At 36.7% G+C, this 23048-nt stretch overlaps 1 protein-coding gene across 2 annotated transcripts in view; it reads right to left on the reverse strand.

Moving 5' to 3' along the window:
• Window positions 1-13206, reverse strand: part of LOC134672381 (synaptotagmin-15-like) — a 92322-nt gene extending 79116 nt beyond the window's left edge. For both annotated transcript variants that reach the window (XM_063530242.1, XM_063530241.1), the window contains exon 1: window positions 12902-13206. The gene's annotated coding sequence lies outside the window, so the exon portion shown is untranslated. The remainder of the gene's footprint in view (window positions 1-12901) is intronic.
• Between the last annotated feature and the right edge of the window lie 9842 nt (window positions 13207-23048).

Raw genomic sequence — 23048 nt, forward strand, 5'->3', positions numbered from 1 at the left:
AAATCAGGTTCCCTAGTTAGTCATAGGGGTGACCGGACTGAAAAGGTTAAGAACCACTGTCTTAATCCCTTGACGATAAAGTATGCACATACTTATAACATTTTGAACACCTTTAAGGGGCCCACAGATTACCATTTCGCCAACCTATAGCAGCCTGTCAGTTTCGGAACTGTCACCTTTTGCGTTTGACCCTTGGTACCCTTAACTAGTGCGAGCGAGATGCATAGAAAGTAAGTTACACGCTAGCGATTATGTTAGTGTCAAACTGGTAGGTTAGGTAGTAGTCGTACTTGTCCGCTTTATTTTATTTTATTTATTTAGAAATTTAATTCAGGTAACAAGGCCCGATATTACAAATACCTTTTACAGACTAACATGCATATGTATTTTATATATCTGTACAGTCAAAGAATTTGATGTCCTACCCATTTTGTACTTTGTCACAGTGACAATAGTATGAGGTCTCTAAAGACTTTTATATTGATAGTCACTGTGACAAGGTACGAAATGGGTCGGAAATTAAATTCTTTGACTGTACCTATAAATAATATTTATGTAAACATAGTGCAGCCTAGCACCATGAAAAAGCAGCCTAAAAGCTTAGCAGAAGTGACGATAAGGTTAATCTTCCCCGATAACAACACGTACCTACACATGTCAAAAGGGCCTAAAAGCCCACTTTCTTAGCTCATTTACTTCCCAAGTGAGTTTGAATTCCCAAATACATAAAATAAGTTCTATTTCTAGAAGATCTTATCCCTGAGGGGATTGAGGGAGGTTTAATTTTGCGAGTTGGTTACACGCCCTCCAGTTCAATTGCTGGTTTGTGGAAGTGGAAAAAGTTTGTGAAGAAAGGTTTCCTTTCTTCACTCAAACCTTGAAAATTAGCGGACGCGAAATTAAGTCTTGTTCAGTTACCTTAAATTAATCGTAGAACAGTTTTAGATATTGCTACTAACTTTTATTAATTCTAATGTGGATTTTCCACAGAAACACTTAAAAATAAGGTCATGTCATAATTTATAATTGTTATTTATGTTTTTTTTTATTCTTTTTACTTTTTTTTATTTATAATTATTATTTTCTACTTTTATTTGTTTCGCATTGTATACCTAACTTTCTACCAAATGGCAGTGTTTCGCTTTTATTTTAAGTTCCCCGATAAAATAGCATGAACAATTGAGTTCTTGCTTGCATAAATATTCAAATATAAACAAAATAGTTTTTTAAGGGGCTCCCCCACGCCAATGACCTTCGATCTGAATCCCTTAGATTTCTAATGTTTTTTGTAGCTATTCATATTAACAGCAACGGCTTTGAGCAATATAGTATCCCATATTTACTTTAAAGTTCATTGTCTTCGAGATATTTGGCATCAAAGTTGAACAATTTTAGGCTAAAAAACTGGTTTTCTGGCCATAACTTTTGTGTTAATTAGTTTAAAATTAAAACCTTGGACACGATTTTCGAGACTTCAAATACGAACCTAAATATGTAGATTTCGTACATGTAAGATCCTTTACTGCAAACTAGATACGAAAAAAGTGTTTTTTTAGACAATGTTTAAAAAATTCATAAAAAAATAAGTATTCATTTTTTTCAAAATCCGGTGGACAAAACCGGAGATAAAAGATTGAAGAACCGATAACCGTTTGTTTTATAATTCTATCTGTAGTGCAAAAAAAGTAGATACGATTCAAAACTTGTCAAAAATCGATGAAAACCACGGGTAGCCCCTTAAGTAACAAATTATACTTTCATGTTTGTATGTATGTGCAAAATTTTACAATAATACGTACTTTATACTTTATTTTAGGAGAGCATAAGCGTGTGCATACAATTTAGAACATTTAGTTTCCTTATTAGCTCATGCTAAACTTTACTAGTTTTCCAATGTGACGTTTCTTCAAACAAAAGCGTCACTTTTGACACTGACACATCTAATCCATATCATTTATAGATCTATTAACTGACGTATCTTAAAGTTCGAATTGGGTCGCAAGACCGCCTATTTGCAATTGATTATCGGTATTGTTTCTTTTATTCACGTGCATTATAAACAGTAGGTACCTACTCTATTTACACGTCCACCCACAAGATGGACAGACGACCTTGTTAAGGTCGCCGGAAGACGCTGGATTCGGGTCGCTTCCAACCGGCACATATGGAGGTCCAAGGGGAGGCCTATGTTCAGCAGTGGACGTCTTATGGCTGAGATGATGATGATGATGACTATATTTATCTATCCAACCGAGAACTGTGTTAGCAATATCAAGCAATATGAAAGAAGCACTTGATGTGAGATATTTTTTTGTAAGTCCATAAAAAGTCCCATTCAGACAATAAAAATGAACTGTAAGCCAACGTTTCATCCGATTCTGCCCGGAGATTGTCGCTATAATCGCCATTGTCTTACTCAAGCTTTGTGGAAATGAAAGGAAAACCGTCGGTGGCCGGCGGTGATAAGATATTGAGGATTCAAAGTGAAATGGCCGAGAAAAAATGTTACAAGAAAAAACAACAGTTTGACTTAATGAAATGAAAATTGAGTTTTAAAAATCTAGCGAGTAAAGTAATATTTATTTATAGGTAAAAACAAATGTAGGTACAAGCATACAATTAGTAATACCTAATAATAATGTAATAATGTATAATGTAGCACAAGTCGAAGGATATAATGTCGACTACTTAAGTAAAACGCGTTATACATACTTGGAAATCAGATTATTTTATTTTATTTGTTAGGAAAACGTACAGCTAGCGTAACAAGATACGTAATAACATAGAAACAGTAAGCCAATTACAAGTTTCCACAAGTAGAAACTGCGTAAAGTACATAGCGTGCGAACTTACAAATTCAATTAATAATACTTACTTACAATCATATTTTGCTTCTCTTGCTTGACAGGGAGAATAGATAAATCTAATCTAATATAAATTTACACAGTGAACGAGAAATATCTATTAAAACCTTGTTTCGAAATATATTGTGTTTTGTCCAAAAAAAATATTTTTAGTCAAGACACAAATTCAAATCAAATGCCGATCGATACTATTTCAAAGTTTGATTGAATTCAAGTTTCTTTATTCCATTTCAATTCCTTTTCATTTTTATTATTATATTAAGATAAATACCTTCAATATAAATAAATATACAAATACAATATATAGTTTTTGTAACTGTTGTCAGTATAATGCACTGTCAGAACCAAGTGAATCTCCCATTGTAACTTATATTTATAGTGTGGCGTCCCTCCCGCTAGCTGTCAATCCCAGCGTCACGTCACAGCCATGTCTATTCCATATGCTGACTTAATTCTTTAGAATTAGATAGAAAGTATTTTACCCCGTGAACTGAAATTACCAAGTCACTTGGGTTTGGTATACAATGTATAATAAATCAATTTAAATAAATAAAATAGACTATAGACAGGTGGTTATTTACTCAACATGCATGTTCGGGTGCATGGCCGACTATAATTCGTTTTTTTAACATTAGAAAGAAGGTAAGCGATCTTGACATGTCTTTTAATTGAAAAACGCCTTTTAAGAATCAGTTACTATTACTTATGAAAGCACAAGAATATAAATGATCGTATTAGATTCATAATTGTTATATATTTGCTGTGACTTATTTTTAAAACGTATTTTGGATTTAAAAGACACGTCAAGATTGTTTACCTTCTTCTAATGCAAATAAAACGAACTATACAAAGTCGTTGAGGCAAAGTCTAATGAGCGACAAAGAAAAGGCGTAAATGCGACTTCGACGGGTTCAGGGTGCGTAGAAAAGATGCCAATCATTCACGCTCCACAGCGTAGCGTAGTTCCCTCTCTCTATTACTCTTCCTCAGTGCAGCAGAGACAGTTGCGTTTTATTCGCTACGGAGCGTAAACGATTGGCATCTTGTTTTTCGCACCCAGTTTCTTCTCTCCGTCTCCCTAAGCGTAAACTTGAACGAGATGGCTAAGCGTGCGTGTAAGGATTGCGGGTATCATGTTTTTGAATATTTTTTGTGGGTTTCAACGAAAAAAAGTAATCGATAGTTTTGGTCCAAAATAAATTTGCGCATTTTCATATTTTTAGAGTTTGTGCTAAAATTGTTACAAATTTTTAAGGTGCGTAAAAGCGAATGTAAAGAAATCAGGTTACGAATCGATGAGCTTACTAGAGGAAAGCCTCAAGACTAATCTGGCAACCGTATTGTGAAGGCCACCTGGGCCACTTACGAGCCTTCCAACAGTCCAAATAGCGTGGCTGCAATCCAAAAACGGTCCATGAATGTCAAAAACGTACAATGTTTAATATTAGAATGCCGTCCATTTGGATGAATCCATTGTAACGGCATCCATTTGGAAGGCTCGTCAGTGGCACAGTATAATAAAGAGTACTAGCGTGTCAGTGGCCTGCTTTAAAACGCGCTACGATTAACGCGCAACCTAATGTGACATTCGGGTGGCAAGTGCAGCTGCATTTCTGTTGCGGCATTGATTCGAATGCATTTTGATGTCAGTGTAGCTTTGAATTAGTCTGTAAAACTTAGAATTAGTTTGTAACTTGTGAAGCTTCCAAGTCGTGTACAGCGCCGTCGAAGTTTCAAATGCCTGTTGCATAAACACAAGTTCCTACTGAATATTGTTGCTGTTACGTCCGCTGGAGGCGCATTCATCTCAGTTTCCTTTCGCACTCGCCTATGACCCAACATATAGTACTTTTGAAACTTAAAATGTACATGAATTGAAACAAAATGTTTGAGTTTTAAATTGAATAGGCCAATATGAAAATAGTTTTCAATCCCTGGTTAATAGCAGGCCAATATGAAAATGGGCCAATATGGCCTATTCAATTTAAAACTCAAACTCAAACATATTGAATAATTTTACGGTTTTTACGGAAACATTTTGTTTCATTTCATGTATATTACAATATTTACAATAATTACAAAAATTTGTATACTATCCCTTTTCCCAAAATTTCTGTCTAATATAATTCGTATTATAAAATTGATTTAAATACAGTGCTTCAAGAATCTTAGATTGAAATTTATAGAAAATTTGACATTATTAATGTTTTAATGTTTATTTGGGCACAAACGGGACATGTTTCTAATTAACTAATGTCTACACAAACTTCATAAACCAATACAGTTGCCACCACTTATTAGCTCATTAAAGAAAAACAAAATACGGTATAACTATAATTAAAAAATTAACAACAACAGTCAAATTAGGATTATAACTTTTATCAATAGGGGATATTACTGCAATGTTCTGCCGCTAGAGTGCGGCACTACCGACTCAGTAAATTCATAGACTAACTTATACATACTGTTCCTTAAACTGTTTTAGATAAGTTTTCACAGACAATAAAATATGACATTGATGCATCAAGGCGGTTTGTTAACAAGCGCCGACCGGTAAACGGGAAAATCGAAATTTAGTTATCTGCCTCTTTATCGCTCGAATATGCAAGAGTGATAGAGAAATTAGATAACGAAATTTTGATTTTCTTTTTTCGCGATAAGCCATGGTGATTGACGTGACGTGTGGTGTGTCAATGTGGTTTGTTTACTGTACGTGCCACAAAGGTGCCACCTACGCAGAGCTTTGCCTAATATTCCCTATTCTGATTTATTATTTATGCTTAAGTTGCTTCGTGCGGTTTTTGCCCTGCCAGCCCTAAAAGTTCCTTCAAAATAATTTGGTTTATATATAGTATTTTCCAGATCCTAAAATAATTTGAGTTAGAAATTCTGCTAATCAGTTTCCGCTTGTTACTATTAACCCTCGAACAAGCTTACCGGCATAAACATGGTTTACCGACTTATTTACATAGAGTAAAATTAAGATTACATGTTTATTTATAACTTCCTTCTTCCTCCGTTTCAAAAACAAATCTCCTGATTTGTTTTTGAAACGGAGCGCTCCTAGCAGGATAAATATAAATGATTCAAAGATCCTTATGTAGGTACATCCCACATAATTGGATTATTTTTCTGCTACGGCAGTTGCAAACAAGCATACGGATAGATGATAATCGGGAATTACAGCTTATGAATGATTGCAATATCAGAAACTTACATTTATTTTGTCAAAAAAGCTAAACTTGTGTCAATATTAAATATGAATAGGTACCAGCCGGCGTATTAAACATGGTTTTATCCACGCGATAAAATAACTGTCACTATTTAACACCGCGGGATAGAAAGTGACGGACGCCATTTTATCACACTGTTACATAGACAAGAACGACCATTATATCCGTACTGGTATGCTGTAAAATACAATAGTTTAACCCGCTCACAACAATCTACTGATGGAGCATTCCACGGGCTGTCCCGTACAAACGCATTTTATTTCCTGTGTTGCGACTTTTTTCTCGGCATTTAAAGCAGGCGATTATTTTTCTGTGCATATTTTTGACCATTTGTCATAGAAAAGGAAACTCTTATACCTTTAAATCTTCAGAAACTTCGCGTTTGTACGGGACAACGGTATACAATTTCATGGAATGCTCCTGATTGACTCATCACATGTACCTACTTAAAAGTCTGTTAGTCCAATGCATTGTTGGACTATAATTATACACTGATATCCACCCTAAACACGTTTGACTACCCCCTTCCTAATTGCTTCGGGTTAACGAACGTAAAGGAAGGTAAATAAAGGAAGGTTTAAGTAATGTACACACGAGTTCGTGGTTACACTGGGTTACTATTCCGCATTGGCCTTATTGGTTTGAATTACTTGCAGTTATATTCGCTCGTATTACAAAGGGTCTAAAGGTATACCGGGTGTGGCCTGTAACATAAGCAAAAAATTAAACTGTAGGCTGTATTCCTCATACTGACCAATATTTGTTCAGCTACTGTTAAAAATAACTTGTGGTTTGATTTTTAATACACTTTAAAGTTTATTCTAAGACGCAATGTATTGCAAATTTTGTTATGTTTAAGGCGTGACAAGCAACGTCAATCACAATGATATGGCGTGGCGACGGCGCCCATTGAAGATAATATTGATTTTGTATGAAAAATAGCGAATCTAAATACTTCATAATTTTTAAAAGTTGTTGAACAAAGGAGTACAATCTATGTTTTAATTATTTGCTTATGTTACAGGCCACACCCGGTATGTAGTACCAATCGGATAGACTTGTGTGCTACCTAGTTTCTAGTTTATATCTCCCTCACGTTGTCCCGGCTTTTTGCAACGGCTCATGAGAGCCTGGGGTCTGCTTGCCAATGCCAACTGATCTCAAAGATTTCAAAGAAAGTGTTGGCCATCTGACCCAGAGGAGAGAATAGGCCTTATTAGGATTAGTCCGGTTTCCTCGTGATATTTTCTTTTACCGAAAACGAACTGTCTAATTTCAAATGTACGGGCCGGCGTATAAATCCGGAACTTGCGGATTGTAAATTTATTTTAAGCACTTATGCTTATAAGATTTGAAAAGGTCAGTCAATTCCAAATATATTTCCTTTCCTAATTTTGGCAATCGTAAGCATAGTCTACCAAGTCCGTTCAGAAATGACGGACCTCTACAGTAAAAAAAAAACATAAAAAAAACACACCCGAATTGAGAACCTCCTCCTTTTAAATAGTTGAAGCCAGTTAATAATGAAGTCCACTGATCTAAAGGCCGGTACAAACTTCAACCCGACTGCAACTTGCAGTTGGCATGCAGTTCCTACACAATACAGTCGGGTTGCAGTCCGTCTGTATCGGCCCTAAGTCGTCTCGACAATGTGCGATCAGTGTGCACTACTCTCATTCAGATCGTCAGTATAATTTATTATTTTTTAAAGTCATTATTCAATGTTTGAAACCACAGCCCAACGTAATAAAATTAATTTAGGTAAACGTAAGTTTATTCGACTAGAATACTTAAAGAGTTCGCACACTAAAGGTTAAACAAACCTCTTAGGTAAACAAAATCCATTTACCACCCTTTTGGGTACAAGGGTTCCATTTGATTAGGATTTAAATTTTAATCTTATAGGATGTAGAATTGCTCCACTCACTAGATTTATGATACACGTTTAAATGGATTATATAGGAGGATATATTATGTAAATTTGAAGTAGATACATAATATTACTGAATCGCGATTAGAAAGGGATTGAGATAGCTGTCAATCCATATTGATTTTGACGTAAGTGTATGGAAATCTGTTATTTCTAATCCCTTTCTGATCGCGGCATGATAATAGTCGATAAATGAATATGAACATTTCTTTGATATGCCACAAGCGAGACATGAAAGCACTGTTTTATGTTAAAAACAAAAACATCCCTTAAATATTTAATCAATTCAACATAATTATTCGTTCGGGTTTTCTAACTCTGACGAACTCAAGACTATTTATGGGTTTAGCCAAGAGATTTGGGAGTAAGAGCCCTTAATTGACAATCAAGTTGAATTTAATAATTGCTGCTTAATATTTGATTGATACACATCTACATAATTTATTCATACTTACCTCATAGCAACCACTCTTCCTCGTTAAGCCTTAAATTGCTTCTAAAATTGGAATGACCGAGTAAAAGTGTTAGATATTCCGGGTTATTTATCAAAATTCAAGCGCCACCGTTTCATCATGAGCATCAATGGGACTTTCGGTAATTTTGTTGCTTGTTTTTTCTTTTACAAAATCAAGAAACAGTCGACTAGAAAATTAAGTAATTTTAAAAACGCGTTTTTGAAGGAAAGGGTCTTGACAGATCCTACGGGTTTATTTTTAACCAAAGTTTCGAATATTTCGAAATACATTTTCTTCATTTTGCTTAGTAATGACGTTAAGCTGCTAAAATTAATTGCGATTGTATAACAATTTATTAAAGGTTCTGTGAATGAAATACAGCATAATGGTCCAAAGACTTTTAAATGCTTTATTGTTTAAAAAAGTATCTCAATTAATTTTATCAAAGGAAAAAGAAACGGCTTTTCGTCGTGTCTTTGTTTTGCTACAAAAATAAGAGCCAAAGAATTGCTAAAACAAAATCTGTGAACTCATATTTCGGACCGAGAAATTCGTTCCTTTATAGGTAGTCACGTTACAGTGACCTCGATTCTCGGACTTCTATAAAATAAAGTCTTCATTTAGAATTTAAACCGAAATAATTTAATTATTTTATTAGAATTTGTTTTTCCTTTCATTATATTATATTCTAGCTCTTTACCTACCTCAACGTGAAATACGGATTTTATAGGCACTTTTATATTTCTTAGCGGATGCTTCCTCATAATATTTTTCCTTTATTGAAGAACTAGAGTTGAATGACATTTGTTTATAAACCACCGGGTAATTAGCAATCACAATTTCAAGAGTGTTTGCTTCTCTCTAAATATTATCTATTTATATAATATAGAACTAGCCTCTTCCGCGACTTCGTCCGCATTTATACCCTGTATCAATAGGTATTTAAATAAAAGTAAACAAAATCTAACTCAAATGGCTCCTTAAGCCAGTTGAGGGTAGATGAAAACATTACATGATCAAATAATGTAGGTTAAAGTCTAAAACCACTGAACAGTGACTGATCCGGTTTTGTATTTGGTCGGTTAACCGATAAATGTTATAACTACCCGAAAATTTACAAATTGTTAGTTTACTTTTTTTTTAATACCTAAAGATACAGACTATAAATCAATACTTAACTAGCCCATGTCTGCTAAGAACCAGCTCACTTAGTAGGTATCTAACATTCCCGTCTATCTGACTCACATTTCATATCATCTCAGCCATAAGACGTCCACTGCTGAACATAGGCTCCCCCTTGGACCTCCATTCGTACCGGTTGGAAGCGACTCGCATCCAGCGTCTTCCGGCGGCCTTAACAAGGTCGTCCGTCCATCTTGTGGGTGGACGTCCTACGCTGTGCTTGCTAGTCCGTGGTCTCCACTCGAGCACTTTTCGACCCCATCGGCCATCTTCTCTGCGCGCAATGTGGCCTGCCCATTGCCACTTCAGCTTGCTAATCCGGTGGGCTATGTCGGTGACTTTAGTTCGTTTACGGATCTCCTCATTTCTGATTCGATCACGCAAAGAAACACAAACGTACACATTTCATAGTTTTAGATGAATTTATTCTGATATAAAGTATTCTATATTCCATTCTAAGTTATATTGCAATGTCCAATTTCAAACAAATTAAGAAACAAAAATCCAATATCCAAAGGTAACACTGACATTTAGAGGTTTTTTGTCCGTCTGGTTTGCCTTGCCTAAGAATATATGAGAATACAAGCTGGTTGTTGGTATTTTTACATGTCTAGACGTTCCATTTCTGTGTAGTTAAAGGTCACCAAAAATACTCTATGCATCTGTAATTTTATTATACGTATGTTAACCCACCTTCAAAATTGAATGGCCACTTTATGAATGAAGTTATTAAAAATGTTTCCATGCAGTTTTTTGCAGCTCTATGTACCGTAAAACGGGGTGAGTAGGTTTCGCAGGGAGAGGTGGGTTATGAATGGGGAGAGAAGGTTTGAGAGGGGGGTGAGAAGGGATTTTAAGGCTACTGCTACAAAAATAATGTATTCCAATTTAAAATGGGGCTATAGTAATACGCATAATAATAAAAATCGATCCAACAATCTTCCAAAATCACATTTGTATGAAAAACCCTCTCACCCCAAATACGAGGCACTACGGGGTGAGGAGGGTTTTCCTCTTTATCGTCAAAGTTATGAAATGGAACTACCCAAAATAAAATACAAACTGAAATACAAACATCCGAACCACTTATTATACAGGGTGATCAATCCAAATGGGTCAGTATGGAGAAGTCAGAAACTATGAGAGATAGCGAAATCTGTTCTTAGGAACCATGGCTTCGATTTTAGATTTAATAATAATGGCATTCAATTTTTTTTAAATCTATCATACATAACCGGCATTTGGATTGATCCCCCTGTATACACCATTCAGTTTTCACGGTTTCGAATTTTATCGAGGTTTGAAAGTCAAATTTCACCCAATTCACCCCATTTTACGGTACATTAAGTAAGTACACCACATGTATTTAATGTAAAAGTAGCCGAGTCGATATCTGAGTGATGTACTAAGTATTCTAAGAGAATATTTACATATCATCGTTTCGATTTCTGCGAACGATTGTCATCTTGGCTAGCCCCCCAGTTGCATGACTCTTGTAAGTGTTATTAGGTATTTAGGTATGTATTACTTCGTGGCAGATTTGAGACGGCGGATTTTAATGCGTTGTTTATTTGAAGGCGGTTCCCATTAAAAAAAGAAAAAAAGAAAATAAAATAATTTTAATTATGTTTTTAATAAAAAAAATTGTTACAGTTATTTTTTTCATATACCTAAGGTCTAATGCACCTTATAACGGATAACCTCGATAACGGGAATTTTAAAAATTGATAAATATCTACTAAAACTACAAGCAAGATGCCTAGGTTGATAATTATTGCAGTAGCGTAAGTGTCGCTAAAGTATAAAATGCTTCTTGTTTTATAAATGTTTTTCAAAATTATCCCGCTCCCAAAGCTAGATTCAGGATATTTCAATATTTATCGATGCGTAAAATGTATACTTATACTATATGGGAGGGTACATTTCGCTTTTAGCTACACATGTCAATGCCATAAACCAGCGGTCGGCAGCCTGCGGCCTGCGGGCCGCATGCGGCTCGTGAACCTGTCACTTGCGGCCCGAGTGCCGCCTTGGCTATTTTGTATGTAATAGTGACAAACGACAATGTCTCATAAAGTCATAAATATTAACAAAGTACGGCCCGTGTCACCTCCGTTAACTACTATGTGGCCCTTGACTGCTAAAAGGTTGCTGACCGCTGCCTTAAACCATGTGACAATTTCTTAGATCAGTACATAGTAGATCGCAGCAGTTTCAGGAATGATGTATGAGGCTTTATACATTTTATAATTGTCATTTACAACGGCTGTCATAAGAGGTACGATTGTGTTAACTCCAAACTCAGGTACCTAAATCCATTCGACGCTCTCAGCAAAATATCTACCCTATTCCCTTTTCTCAATACCAAAATGGCATAGTCTGACAGATGGATTTACCCAGATTGAAGTTAAGCGACTCGATTTTATCTAGACATTAGGTACCTACAGCTGTTACTATAAATAACTCTTCGTGATAGATAAATTAGTTACTTTAAAATTTTTGAGCACATGTGCACACAGAACTCTTAAATACATGTGCTCTAAAATTTTAGTAATACACACGAGAATTACCATACTTACGCCAAGTACCTAAGTAGATATGTGGAAATCGAAATCGAAATAAAAACTACTTAAACCAATAGACGTTACCTATTAAGGTATTTATACGTACCTACCTGAAAAAGTATGCAGTTATAGTCAAACAAAGACAGAGTTGCTTCTCTTTATTAAATCTTGAATACGGTACGAGTATTTGCTTCGTTTATAAAATTTCTAATGAAAAGGGTTTCGACCAAATAAAGCTCCTCCGGGAATTTTCAGTTGGATTTTAATTATAACATTGCTACCTACCTTAATAATTTTAGCTTTTAATAATAATCAAATTCAATCGCCCTTAATGTGATATCTCCCGTTACGAAAGCGCCAGTGATAAATACGTGATTTATCAAACAAAAGCAGAAAGCTGCCGTGAAGGCTTTGATGCTACAATGAACGGTTATTCCTTTTTTTCTGGATGTTTATATACTTAAGTGTGTTTGCCCTCAAATATTAACTTCCTGAAAACGCATAACATTTACTAACAAAATCTTCCAGTACAGTGAAAGTTACATAAATAGGCACATTTTCCACTGAAGAGAAACACTTCAGGAAATTACACATAACGGAAGTTTTCCATGCAAGGAACTTCCAACAATAAACGCAGCAGTTACAAGAATCTACAGGTTGGACAGGAACTTACCTCGCGCAATAGAATCACAGGCACACACCTAGCTTTGAGGGAAAATAGAGTTTCAGCTCTCTAAACACACATATACATGCTTTACTACTTTTCCATATATGCTTACATATAGCACTCGGTGGGTTTACTTGGGAAAAAAAAGACGTTCGGAGTTTTCCCGATAATCGACGACCGCGCACGGCACCTGTAGGTACCGCGAAGCAACTAAATGAAACGCACGGCCAAACTTGCTGACAAGACCTACTGCGCATGTTCCAACCGCCAAAAGTTGGTGCACGTACAGATATTTAAATGTTAAAGCAAACCGAACCTTTTAGAAATGCCGTGCGAAACATTTCCTAATTACCTAGGTAGCGGAATCGGTAAAAATCCCTTCGTGGTTTAGGGGTTTGAAATAGGATGTCGGCAAACCAAATTATGCGTTTACGATCGAAATGAATTAAGTTGCCTTTACGTGGGTGTAGCCTGCGTCAGTTGACCTTTATTGGAAAGATAGAATTTAGGACATGCAGAGTACTAAATAGGTACCTACGTTTATCGGTGCCGATGACTTAACAAGGTGAATTTTTTGATGATACATATTATATTCACGTATAGATGCAAAATCTAATTATTTTCAGCCTTATCTTTGTGGTCGAGTTCAATATATTTTAGTATTTTTTTTAAATATTTTTTTTATATTGTAAAAAACGGTATTCACACCATAATTTATCAAGAAAAAGGATCAAATATCAACAGCGCAGGCTTCATGTGACAGATGAATGTGATGACATCTGTGAAATTCAAAGTAAATGTTTAAAACAATATCTTTGTTAAAATAAATTATACATATACTACTTAGTAAGTTTTTAATGACCAAGACAATGAAATAGCCCGACGGTAGAGACTAGCATGGGCATTTGGGCAATAGCAGCATCACACTTCAAACAAATTAGCCTTTGAAATGAACCTCACAGCACTTAAAAATGCTCGCGTATTTGGATTGTATTTATGAAGCGGAAACCTTGTTGTTTTTCCTTACATCTCCGGCTACTGATTCGAAGCCGATGGTACGCTTTCCGATTTTCTCCATTTTATGTAAGAACATTATTAGCACGCATATAATTGCTCGCATCGTTCAGCCAGCTCCCCTTGTACATTCCCGTGAAGGCGGCATACACAGAAATTTTATTAATATGTAAGTACCTACCTATTGTCACCGTATTCGTCTTTGCCAATGATGAAACCTTTATATTTTAGGTACACCAAAAGAAAGCAATATGATTCGTATATTATTAGGAAAAGTGGAAAATGGTGCTGAGTGTGGCGAAAAAGGAAAATTGGCACCCTCAAAAGTAGGCATAGGTGTAACCATATTTGATAAATATAGTCTTCAAAGGATGGTCAGGAAGATATTACGAATTGAACTAATAACATCTAAATTCCAATAAAATTAAAAAAACCTGGGCTTGTGCGAGTCGGACTCGCGCACGAAGGGTTCCGTACCCACCCATTCAAGTACTGACCACGCCCGACGTTGCTTAACTTTGGTCAAAAATCACGTTTGCTGTATGGGAGCCCCACTTAAATCTTTATTTTATTCTGTTTTTAGTATTTGTTGTTATAGCGGCAACAGAAATACATCATCTGTGAAAATTTCAACTGTCTAGCTATCACGGTTCGTGAGATACAGCCTGGTGACAGACGGACGGACGGACGGACGGACGGACGGACGGACGGACAGCGAAGTCTTAGTAATAGGGTCCCGTTTTACCGTTTAGGTACAGAACCCTAATAAATTAAGCCTTAAGGAAAATTTCAGGTTCGTTATAATTGCATTAAGAAAATTTTGTTTCTGTCTTGAAACGTTAGAATTATATAATTATTTACATAAAACACACATAAGCCTTGCAATAATAACCAAAATTTTATTTAATAAAGGTATCTTTTCGTACTCGTGATAATATAAAACAAATAATATTATAATACCTTCTGTAATTATTATGTTAGTCATTTCGTTGAAAATTAATGTAGTATCTCAGTAATAAAGTTCAGATTGAGAGAAATGAGATTTATCTATGACTTGGGATAATGGGTAGGTAACTGAATAATACTTATTTATACATGTCGGTGGCCGATCGTAAGATCAGGCAGATCGTGAAATTCATAGGCATACTTATCGTGAAACTTGAAAATCTTTGTCACGTTCCCTGAGTCGACGCGACGCTACGCGGGGCTTTGCCCTTCGGGCATCTGAAGCAACCTAATGAACATATCCTACCTATCTATTGGTTTAATGTGACTACCGTCAAAACATTACATAGAAACATTACGTCTGTTTTGCTCGTTTAAATATGTATGTCCGCCGAGAGAAAAGAGACATGAAAGTTAAAACATTTTATTAATAGGTAGTGATTTCGGTTTATATTACTTATTGTGCTTTATGGGATCGGTGGACGAATTGGTAGATGTACCTTATGCAGATAGCTTGTTTCGGATTGTATTGAAATACTTTATATTATTATTAGATTAAATATTACTTAACTTTTTTCCCCTCTCTTCATGAATGCCCAAAGAAAGTGACACAACAAATAATTTCAATCCGGTTTACTGTGAGAGACCTTTCCAAATTTGCGCTCTTCTCATTAATCAGGTGATCGATCTTTCATATGAACCTTTTTGTGAGCCTTTTGGTCCGTTTTTATCCTCTGGAGAATATCAACCATCGAAACCAGGGTTTTTCGTGTGTTTGTATACATATTTTATATAAGAAATAGTAGGAATTTATATGTTTATTTACCAAACGTTTTGTCAGTCATCGGTTTTTTACTCATGATATAGGTACGTACCTTCAAGTAAGTACTACCCAAGTTAGTAGTAACTCTAAAGTTAGGTGGAGTATAAGAAATATACTTTTCTAGGAGCAATAAGCATACAACTTGGAAAGGTAATAAGATATAGGAACAGTTTAGCTACATATGTCAGCTCATATTCAAGTGCGCGTGCACCGCAATATGAGCTGACTAGCTAAAAGCTTAGGTATAGCTTTAAGGAACTACGGGACGCCAGTCCCACCCCGGCCTAGCCAAGGTGACAATCGTTATCGCTTCGACAACGAAAAGCATTATGTCTCTCTATCACTCTTCCGTATTAGTGTGACAGTGACATTTGCGTTTCGATCGCTACGGAGCGTAAGCGATTGGCATCTTGGCTACGCGGCCTGAACCTTTGTACGATCAACTTGTCGTGTCCTTGTGCAAAGCAAAATAATGCAGTGGTGCAATTAAGTACTTTTTTCTCGTGTCATGTCATGATAATCGTTATTATCATGGCATGACACGTTATTATCATCAAGGCAAGAAACTGGCACTATGTAGATAAAATTGCAGCTTAGCCTCAGACGCGCGCTAGTTATTTAGTCCTACCATACATATCAGATACTTTTAAGTAAGAATAAGTAAGGAAGAAAAGTGTGTTTAGTTTCGTTGAATGATTTTCATCTGATTACTTTATGTACTTTAACTACTAACAGTTTTCTATTACTTTGTATTGGTATTGAACATTTAAAAGGATGTTGTGGTAAGTACTGCAAAATAAACTTTGGTGATAACTTGGTGGTAACCTAGGTATTTTTACTCCCAGTGGTAACAGATGAGGAAATAATCCCCGCTGTTACCAGTATAACGAGCTAATAGCAACACATGGCAATAACCCGTTTCATTTCGGCTCAAGCGGAGCAACTAACAATGTTTGAGTTTGAATTACATAATATATAAAAAGGTCATCCCTAAATGCGATTACACCCTAAATATAACTCGATAATGTATTTGATGCCTTCCAATTAATTTAATTAAGATCACCTCATGAAAATCGACACATCAACGTACCCAGATTAATTCCCCGATTCGAACTTTAAGACACATCAATTAATAGATCTAGACACGATATGGATTACAGGTATCAGTGTCAAAAGTGACACTTATACCTGTAATTTTGTGTTTGAAGAAACATCATATTTGATACTGACACTAACATATCTAATCTATATATCGTTTCTAGATCTATTAATTGACGTAGGTATCTTAAAGTTCGAATCGAGCCGTATGGCTCGCTCGGTAATTAAGTGAGACCCGCACGTTTCATGTTGTAATGGATATCTATGGTTCGATAAATTTCTCCGGGCCAAAACCGCTAGTCAAAGGGTTTCCGAACCTATTGTAATTGAGCTATTAGTAGATAAAAGCGAACGGATTCTATCTAGGAGCCTAAGAGCTATTAATTTAATTAATCGTTTGATTTGTATTTGTAGGACAACATGAATTCGAAGGAAGGTCTAAATTTACCAGGCAATTTTATTTTAATGCGATGCTGGCAAAGTTTAAAAAAAGCACTGGTGTCCCGTTTATGTCCCGTTTATGAATCCCTAGATTCACTGTTTACCGCCACCGTAAACAGTGAATCTAAGGATTCATAGAGGAATACGACAAAACTTTATAATTACAGTTAGTTTGTTGGTCTGTCTATTTTTTGATAATTTTGAAAATGGAGCGAAAAACAGAGTTCATACAAAATCGTTAAATGCTCCAAATTGTTATATTATAATAAATAAAAATTCGAAGAAATCAAACGTAGGGGCATAGCTGTGGTTAATATACAACAAATTGTGTCAAAATATTTTCAATAAGATTAATATCCAGAGAAGAAAATAAGGACTACGTTTTTATGAAAAGGCGATTACGAGCAGGGACTTTCGTCTTAACGTGAAAAAAAAAAGTTTTATAAATGTAAATCAAGGTGAAATATTTAACCTAAATAAATTATGAGTTTCATATCAATACAAAATTCTAAATAAGATGCTTACGGTCGTTTCTCAAAAAGTTGGCACCGCCACCTGTAAATAGGTTTATGTTAGAACTTTTTTTTCGTTATGTACTATTTTTATATATAAAAAATTAATACATATTTAGAGAGACTTTTTACACAGAGGCCTAATACTTTGAAAAAAATTTAATAAATATTGATTACAAAAAAAAATATTGTAACTACGTTTATCCGTTAACCTGCCGTGTCCCAACGCGAGGTACTGATGTTCCGAGCTATGAAAACCACACAAAATATTAACTTAATTTAACGGCATTACCGTATTTTATTAACATATATCCTTAAGTTTTAAAGTATTACTATCGCATAACAATATTATACTTATATTTTAAGTTATTCGGCTTCAAAGTTTGTCCAAGGCAATTCTTAACAGTCACCTGGCGCGTCACATTCACGACGATTGTATAACCCCCACCGCACCTTTCCCGTCTCACTCCGCACGAGCTGAAGCCGTCACTCATCAGCTATCACCTGGTAGGACGAAGACGTGGTTATTGTGCTTCGCAAATAAAACACAAACGACAAAGTATCGGAAATTGGAGTTTGTAATGGGTAAATACTCTTTATCCTGGAGTCGATATCTTGCTAATTATGTAACCTATCGCATTACTATCAAGATATGTAACGTAAACAATAGTTTAGTTTTATATGCCTAAGTATGGAGTTCATCAAGCTAATACATTTTGTGTATTCGCGATATAACTGCCATTTTCCCCATCACCTGCATATCGTCCACCTGGCTAAAACTGCCAGGTGGATGAGATTTTGCGGCAGGTTAATGTCACTGATACCACAACTAATACTCGTAACTATATAATTATATAGCGGTTATATCGCTTTTGTGTGTTAATTTAGGAATAAAAACTATCCTGTCTGTTAAAACTGCATATTATTGAAATTTTTGTACTTTTGTCTTAAGTCTCGTTAACCTGTCCAAAAAAGTCAGGTGAATGATGCAATGGCAGGTGAACGAAGCGTCCTTCACCTGCCATATGACAGGTGATCGATAATTATTTAAAATCCACGTTACATTATACTCAAACTAGATTTGTGACGTCCCACGGGAAAAGGTACCTTATGAGGGTTTTTAGTTTTAGACATATATTAAAATGTTTTGTAAAAAGTATAAGTATATGCAGATTAGTCCCGTTCTTGTCAAAACCCAGTTCTGATGATGGGATCTATGAAGAATCGAGGGAACTCCTCAAATCTTAAAGGCATACATATAGTGATTTTTGTGTTTTTATTTACAAATCAAGCATATACATTCACAAAAGTGACATTGGATGAAGTGGAACTGCTGATGAAGATCAGAACGAAACTCTTCAACGACGCATAGTTCACGTTTGGCGATTTGTCCTCTTCGTTATGTTTGTTAAGCAAGATAAGTTTATAAGCTGCATTTTTGTCAATCTCGAGTTCTGATGATGGGATCCATGAGGAATCGAGGGAACTCCTCAAATCTTAAAGGCATACATATAGTGATTTTTGTGTTTTTATTTACAAATCAAGCATATACATTCACAAAAGTGACATTGGATGAAGTGGAACTGCTGATGAAGATCAGAACGGAACTCTTCAACGATGCATAGTTCACGTTTGGCGATTTGTCCTCTTCGTTATGTTTGTTAAGCAAGATAAGTTTATAAGCTGCATTTTTGTCAATCTCGAGTTCTGATGATGGGATCCATGAGGAATCGAGGGAACTCCTCAAAACTTAAAGGCATGCGTATAGTGACTTTTGGATTTACATCAGAAAATCAAGCATTTTCATTAAAAACTGTCGCATTTGATGAAGTGGAACTGCTGATGATGATTAGAACAGAACTCTTCAACGATGCATAGTACACGTTTGGCGATTTAGATTTTGACTTGGATTGGGACTGGGGCTGGGACCCGGACCCAGACTCGGGCCCGGACTCGGACCCGGACTGTGACTCGGACCCGGACCTAGACTCAAACCCGGAGTCGGACCTGGACCTGGATTCCGGCTCTTATCTGAACCTGAACCCGGACCTAACCTGACCTGACCTTGCACCAAACCTGAGTTCCACTAGGTACTGCGAGGGTTCAACATCAGCTCTATCATGGGTACTGCGCTCCCAAGTGCTCATCAAGACGTGTCGAATGACCAAAACAGCATGTGTCTATGTTGCATCAAACCTGAGTTCCAGTAGGTACTGCGAGGGTTCAGCATCAGCTCTATCTTGGGTACTGCTCTTTTAAGTGCTCATCAAGACGTGTTCGATGACCAAAACAGCGTGTGTCTATGTTGCACCAAACCTGAGTTCCACTAGGTACTGCGAGGGTTCAGCATCAGCTGTATCTTGGGTACTGCCCTCCCAAGTCCTCATCAAGACGTGTCGAATGACCAGAACAGCGTGTGTCTATGTTGCACCAAAACTGAATTCTACTAGGTACTGCGAGGGTTCAGCATCAGCTCTATCTGGGGTACTGCTCTCTCAAGTGCTCATCAAGACGTGTTGGATGACCAAAACAGTGTGTGTCTATGTTGCACCAAACCTGAGTTCCACTAGGTGCTGCGAGGGTTCAGCATCAGCTCTATCTTGGGTACTGCTCTTCCAAGTGCTCATCAAGACGTGTTGGATGACCAAAATAGCATGTGTCTATGTTGCACCAAACCTGAGTTCCACTAGGTGCTGCGAGGGTTCAGCATCAGCTCTATCTTGGGTACTGCCCTCCCAAGTCCTCATCAAAACGTGTCGAATGACCAAAACAGCGTGTTTCTATGTTGCACCAAACCTGAGTTCCACTAGTTACTGCGAGGGTTCAGCATCAGCTCTATCTTGGGTACTGCTCTTTTAAGTGCTCATCAAGACGTGTTGGATGACCAAAACAGCGTGTGTCTATGTTGCACCAAACCTGAGTTCCACTAGGTGCTGCGAGGGTTCAGCATCAGCTCGATCTTGGGTACTGCCCTCCCAAGTCCTCATCAAAACGTGTCGAATGACCAAAACAGCGTGTGTCTATGTTGCACCAAACCTGAGTTCCACTAGGTGCTGCGAGGGTTTAGCATCAGCTGTATCTTGGGTACTGCCCTCCCAAGTCCTCATCAAGACGTGTCGAATGACCAAAACAGCGTGTGTCTATGTTGCACCAAACCTGAGTTCCACTAGGTACTGCGAGGGTTCAGCATGAGCTCTATCTTGGGTACTGCCCTCCCAAGTCCTCATGAAGACGTGTCGAATGACCAAAACAGCGTGTGTCTATGTTGCATCAAACCTGAGTTCCACTAGGTACTGCGATGGTCCAGCATCAGCTCTATCTGGAGTTCTGCTCTCCCAAGTGCTCACCAAGACGAGTTGGATGACCAAAACTGCATGTGCCTATGTTGCACCAAACCTGAGTTCCACTAGGTACTGCGATGGTCCAGCATCAGCTCTATCTTGAGTTCTGCTCTCCCAAGTGCTCACCAAGACGAGTTGGATGACCAAAACTGCATGTGCCTATGTTGCACCAAACCTGAGTTCCACTAGGTACTGCCAGGGTGAATAGACAGTAAGATTGAATGTTTACTTATTCACAGAAACTTGTTGTTAAATTGGGAATCGAATCGAAGGTGAGGTGGGTCAGAATCCAAAATTTTAATCATCGTGGTGGACAATAAGGTCCCTTTTTACAGAAGATGACACATTTTTCGATTATTTTTAGAAGGCATTGAAAATGATGTGGTGGACAGGTGGATGACACTCATTACAGGTGAACGATGACAAGAAACCAGGTTAACGGCAACGGACACAGGTTAATGACGCCTCTCGATAACCTGTCAATATTTTCATTGGAATTTGTACTTATTTCTCGATAACCTGCTTCTACTATCGATAACCTGGAGACAAAATATCTTTCACCTGTCCTTGATATCATTAACCTGAATTTCAAACGCCTATATCTCCTAAACTAATTGAAGGAATTGCTTCCCTTCCACATTTTCTAATAGTTAAAGTTGCCTTTTAACGATCCCAATAAAAAAAAATGCGAAAATGCAAAATTTTTGAAAAACGTTAACATTAACCTGGCGGTGCCAACTTTTTGAGAAACGACCTTACCTATTCATCTAACTATTCTAACTTGAAAATAAATAAAGTTTAATCTATATACAAAGTGGTAACAGTACTGTTTACTTAGTCCTTCCATCTCATCGAGAACCCAAGGGACCCACAATGCTGTCGAGAGCGCATTACCCATATTCTCTCACTGGCTTTCCAAAACTCATGTAACTTCGAAGAGTAGTCATGATAATAGACTTTATTCAATAGATTTGAAGGTTACTATTTCAATGGAACAATCATCAACATATGAGCTTTAGAAAGTAATGAATTTGTTTTACCTATATTCCTTAGAAGGTACATTTGTTGCCTCTTTAGCAGTCTTTGAAGGAAAATCTAAAAGCTAATGGTTCAAGATGTTGCGCTAATAAAAGGTATAAATAACACAAGACTTCCTAAACCTTATTGAAAATTCAAACAATTTACATGACGTTGAAGGCTAATCCACGAGTATAGTAGGTAACATAACTGATATAACAAATAAAAACACTAAGCACATTCTACTATTCACTAAATACTTAGTGCAAGTATAGGTATACAATGTGTCCTAACGCTTGGTCCTTGGTACTTTTTTTAAGTTAAATATACATATATTTAACTTAATATATAATCAATATTCTAGTGGCTCTGTTAGCTGACTGTAAACCTTGCGCGAATAGCTTAAAACAGAATCGCCGCTCCGCCATTGTGATTTTTTTTTAACTGAATCGATATAAATAATTTAAATCATCGAACCTGCTCACATATTTTCGCGAGAATCAGTTGAGAATTGCGACCTGTAGAGGAGAATATCCGGACATTTTTGCCCAAGCTGAAGCTGAGTCTTCGCTAAAACGCTCGGTCAATAACTTAGTTTTACGAATGCGTGTTTAGTATAGGCTCTTAGAAGAACAGGAATATAAAGGGCTGTTATCTGTTGCCAGGCCAGCTTATGTTTTGTTTGACTAGTCGTTAAATGTGGCTCTAAAACAAGGCAATTCCCATTGCAGAAGTATAATTCCTGATGTTCTGAGATAATTTGTGTTTTCGGCTATCTTTTAGTAGGCTTTGTTTACCGTCCGTATTTCCTTGTTTATTTGTGTGTACATACCTCATTGTTGTAGGTACCTACTTTGTTGAGAGGACCTTTAAACGAATGATCTAAAATATTGAGCAAGGTGGTGGTACTAGGGCTCGACGCGGTCCCAGCACATGTCATCTTGAAACTTAAGCCATTGTCA

Source organism: Cydia fagiglandana, chromosome 17 (assembly GCF_963556715.1).
Source record: "Cydia fagiglandana chromosome 17, ilCydFagi1.1, whole genome shotgun sequence".
Lineage (NCBI taxonomy): Eukaryota > Metazoa > Arthropoda > Insecta > Lepidoptera > Tortricidae > Cydia > Cydia fagiglandana.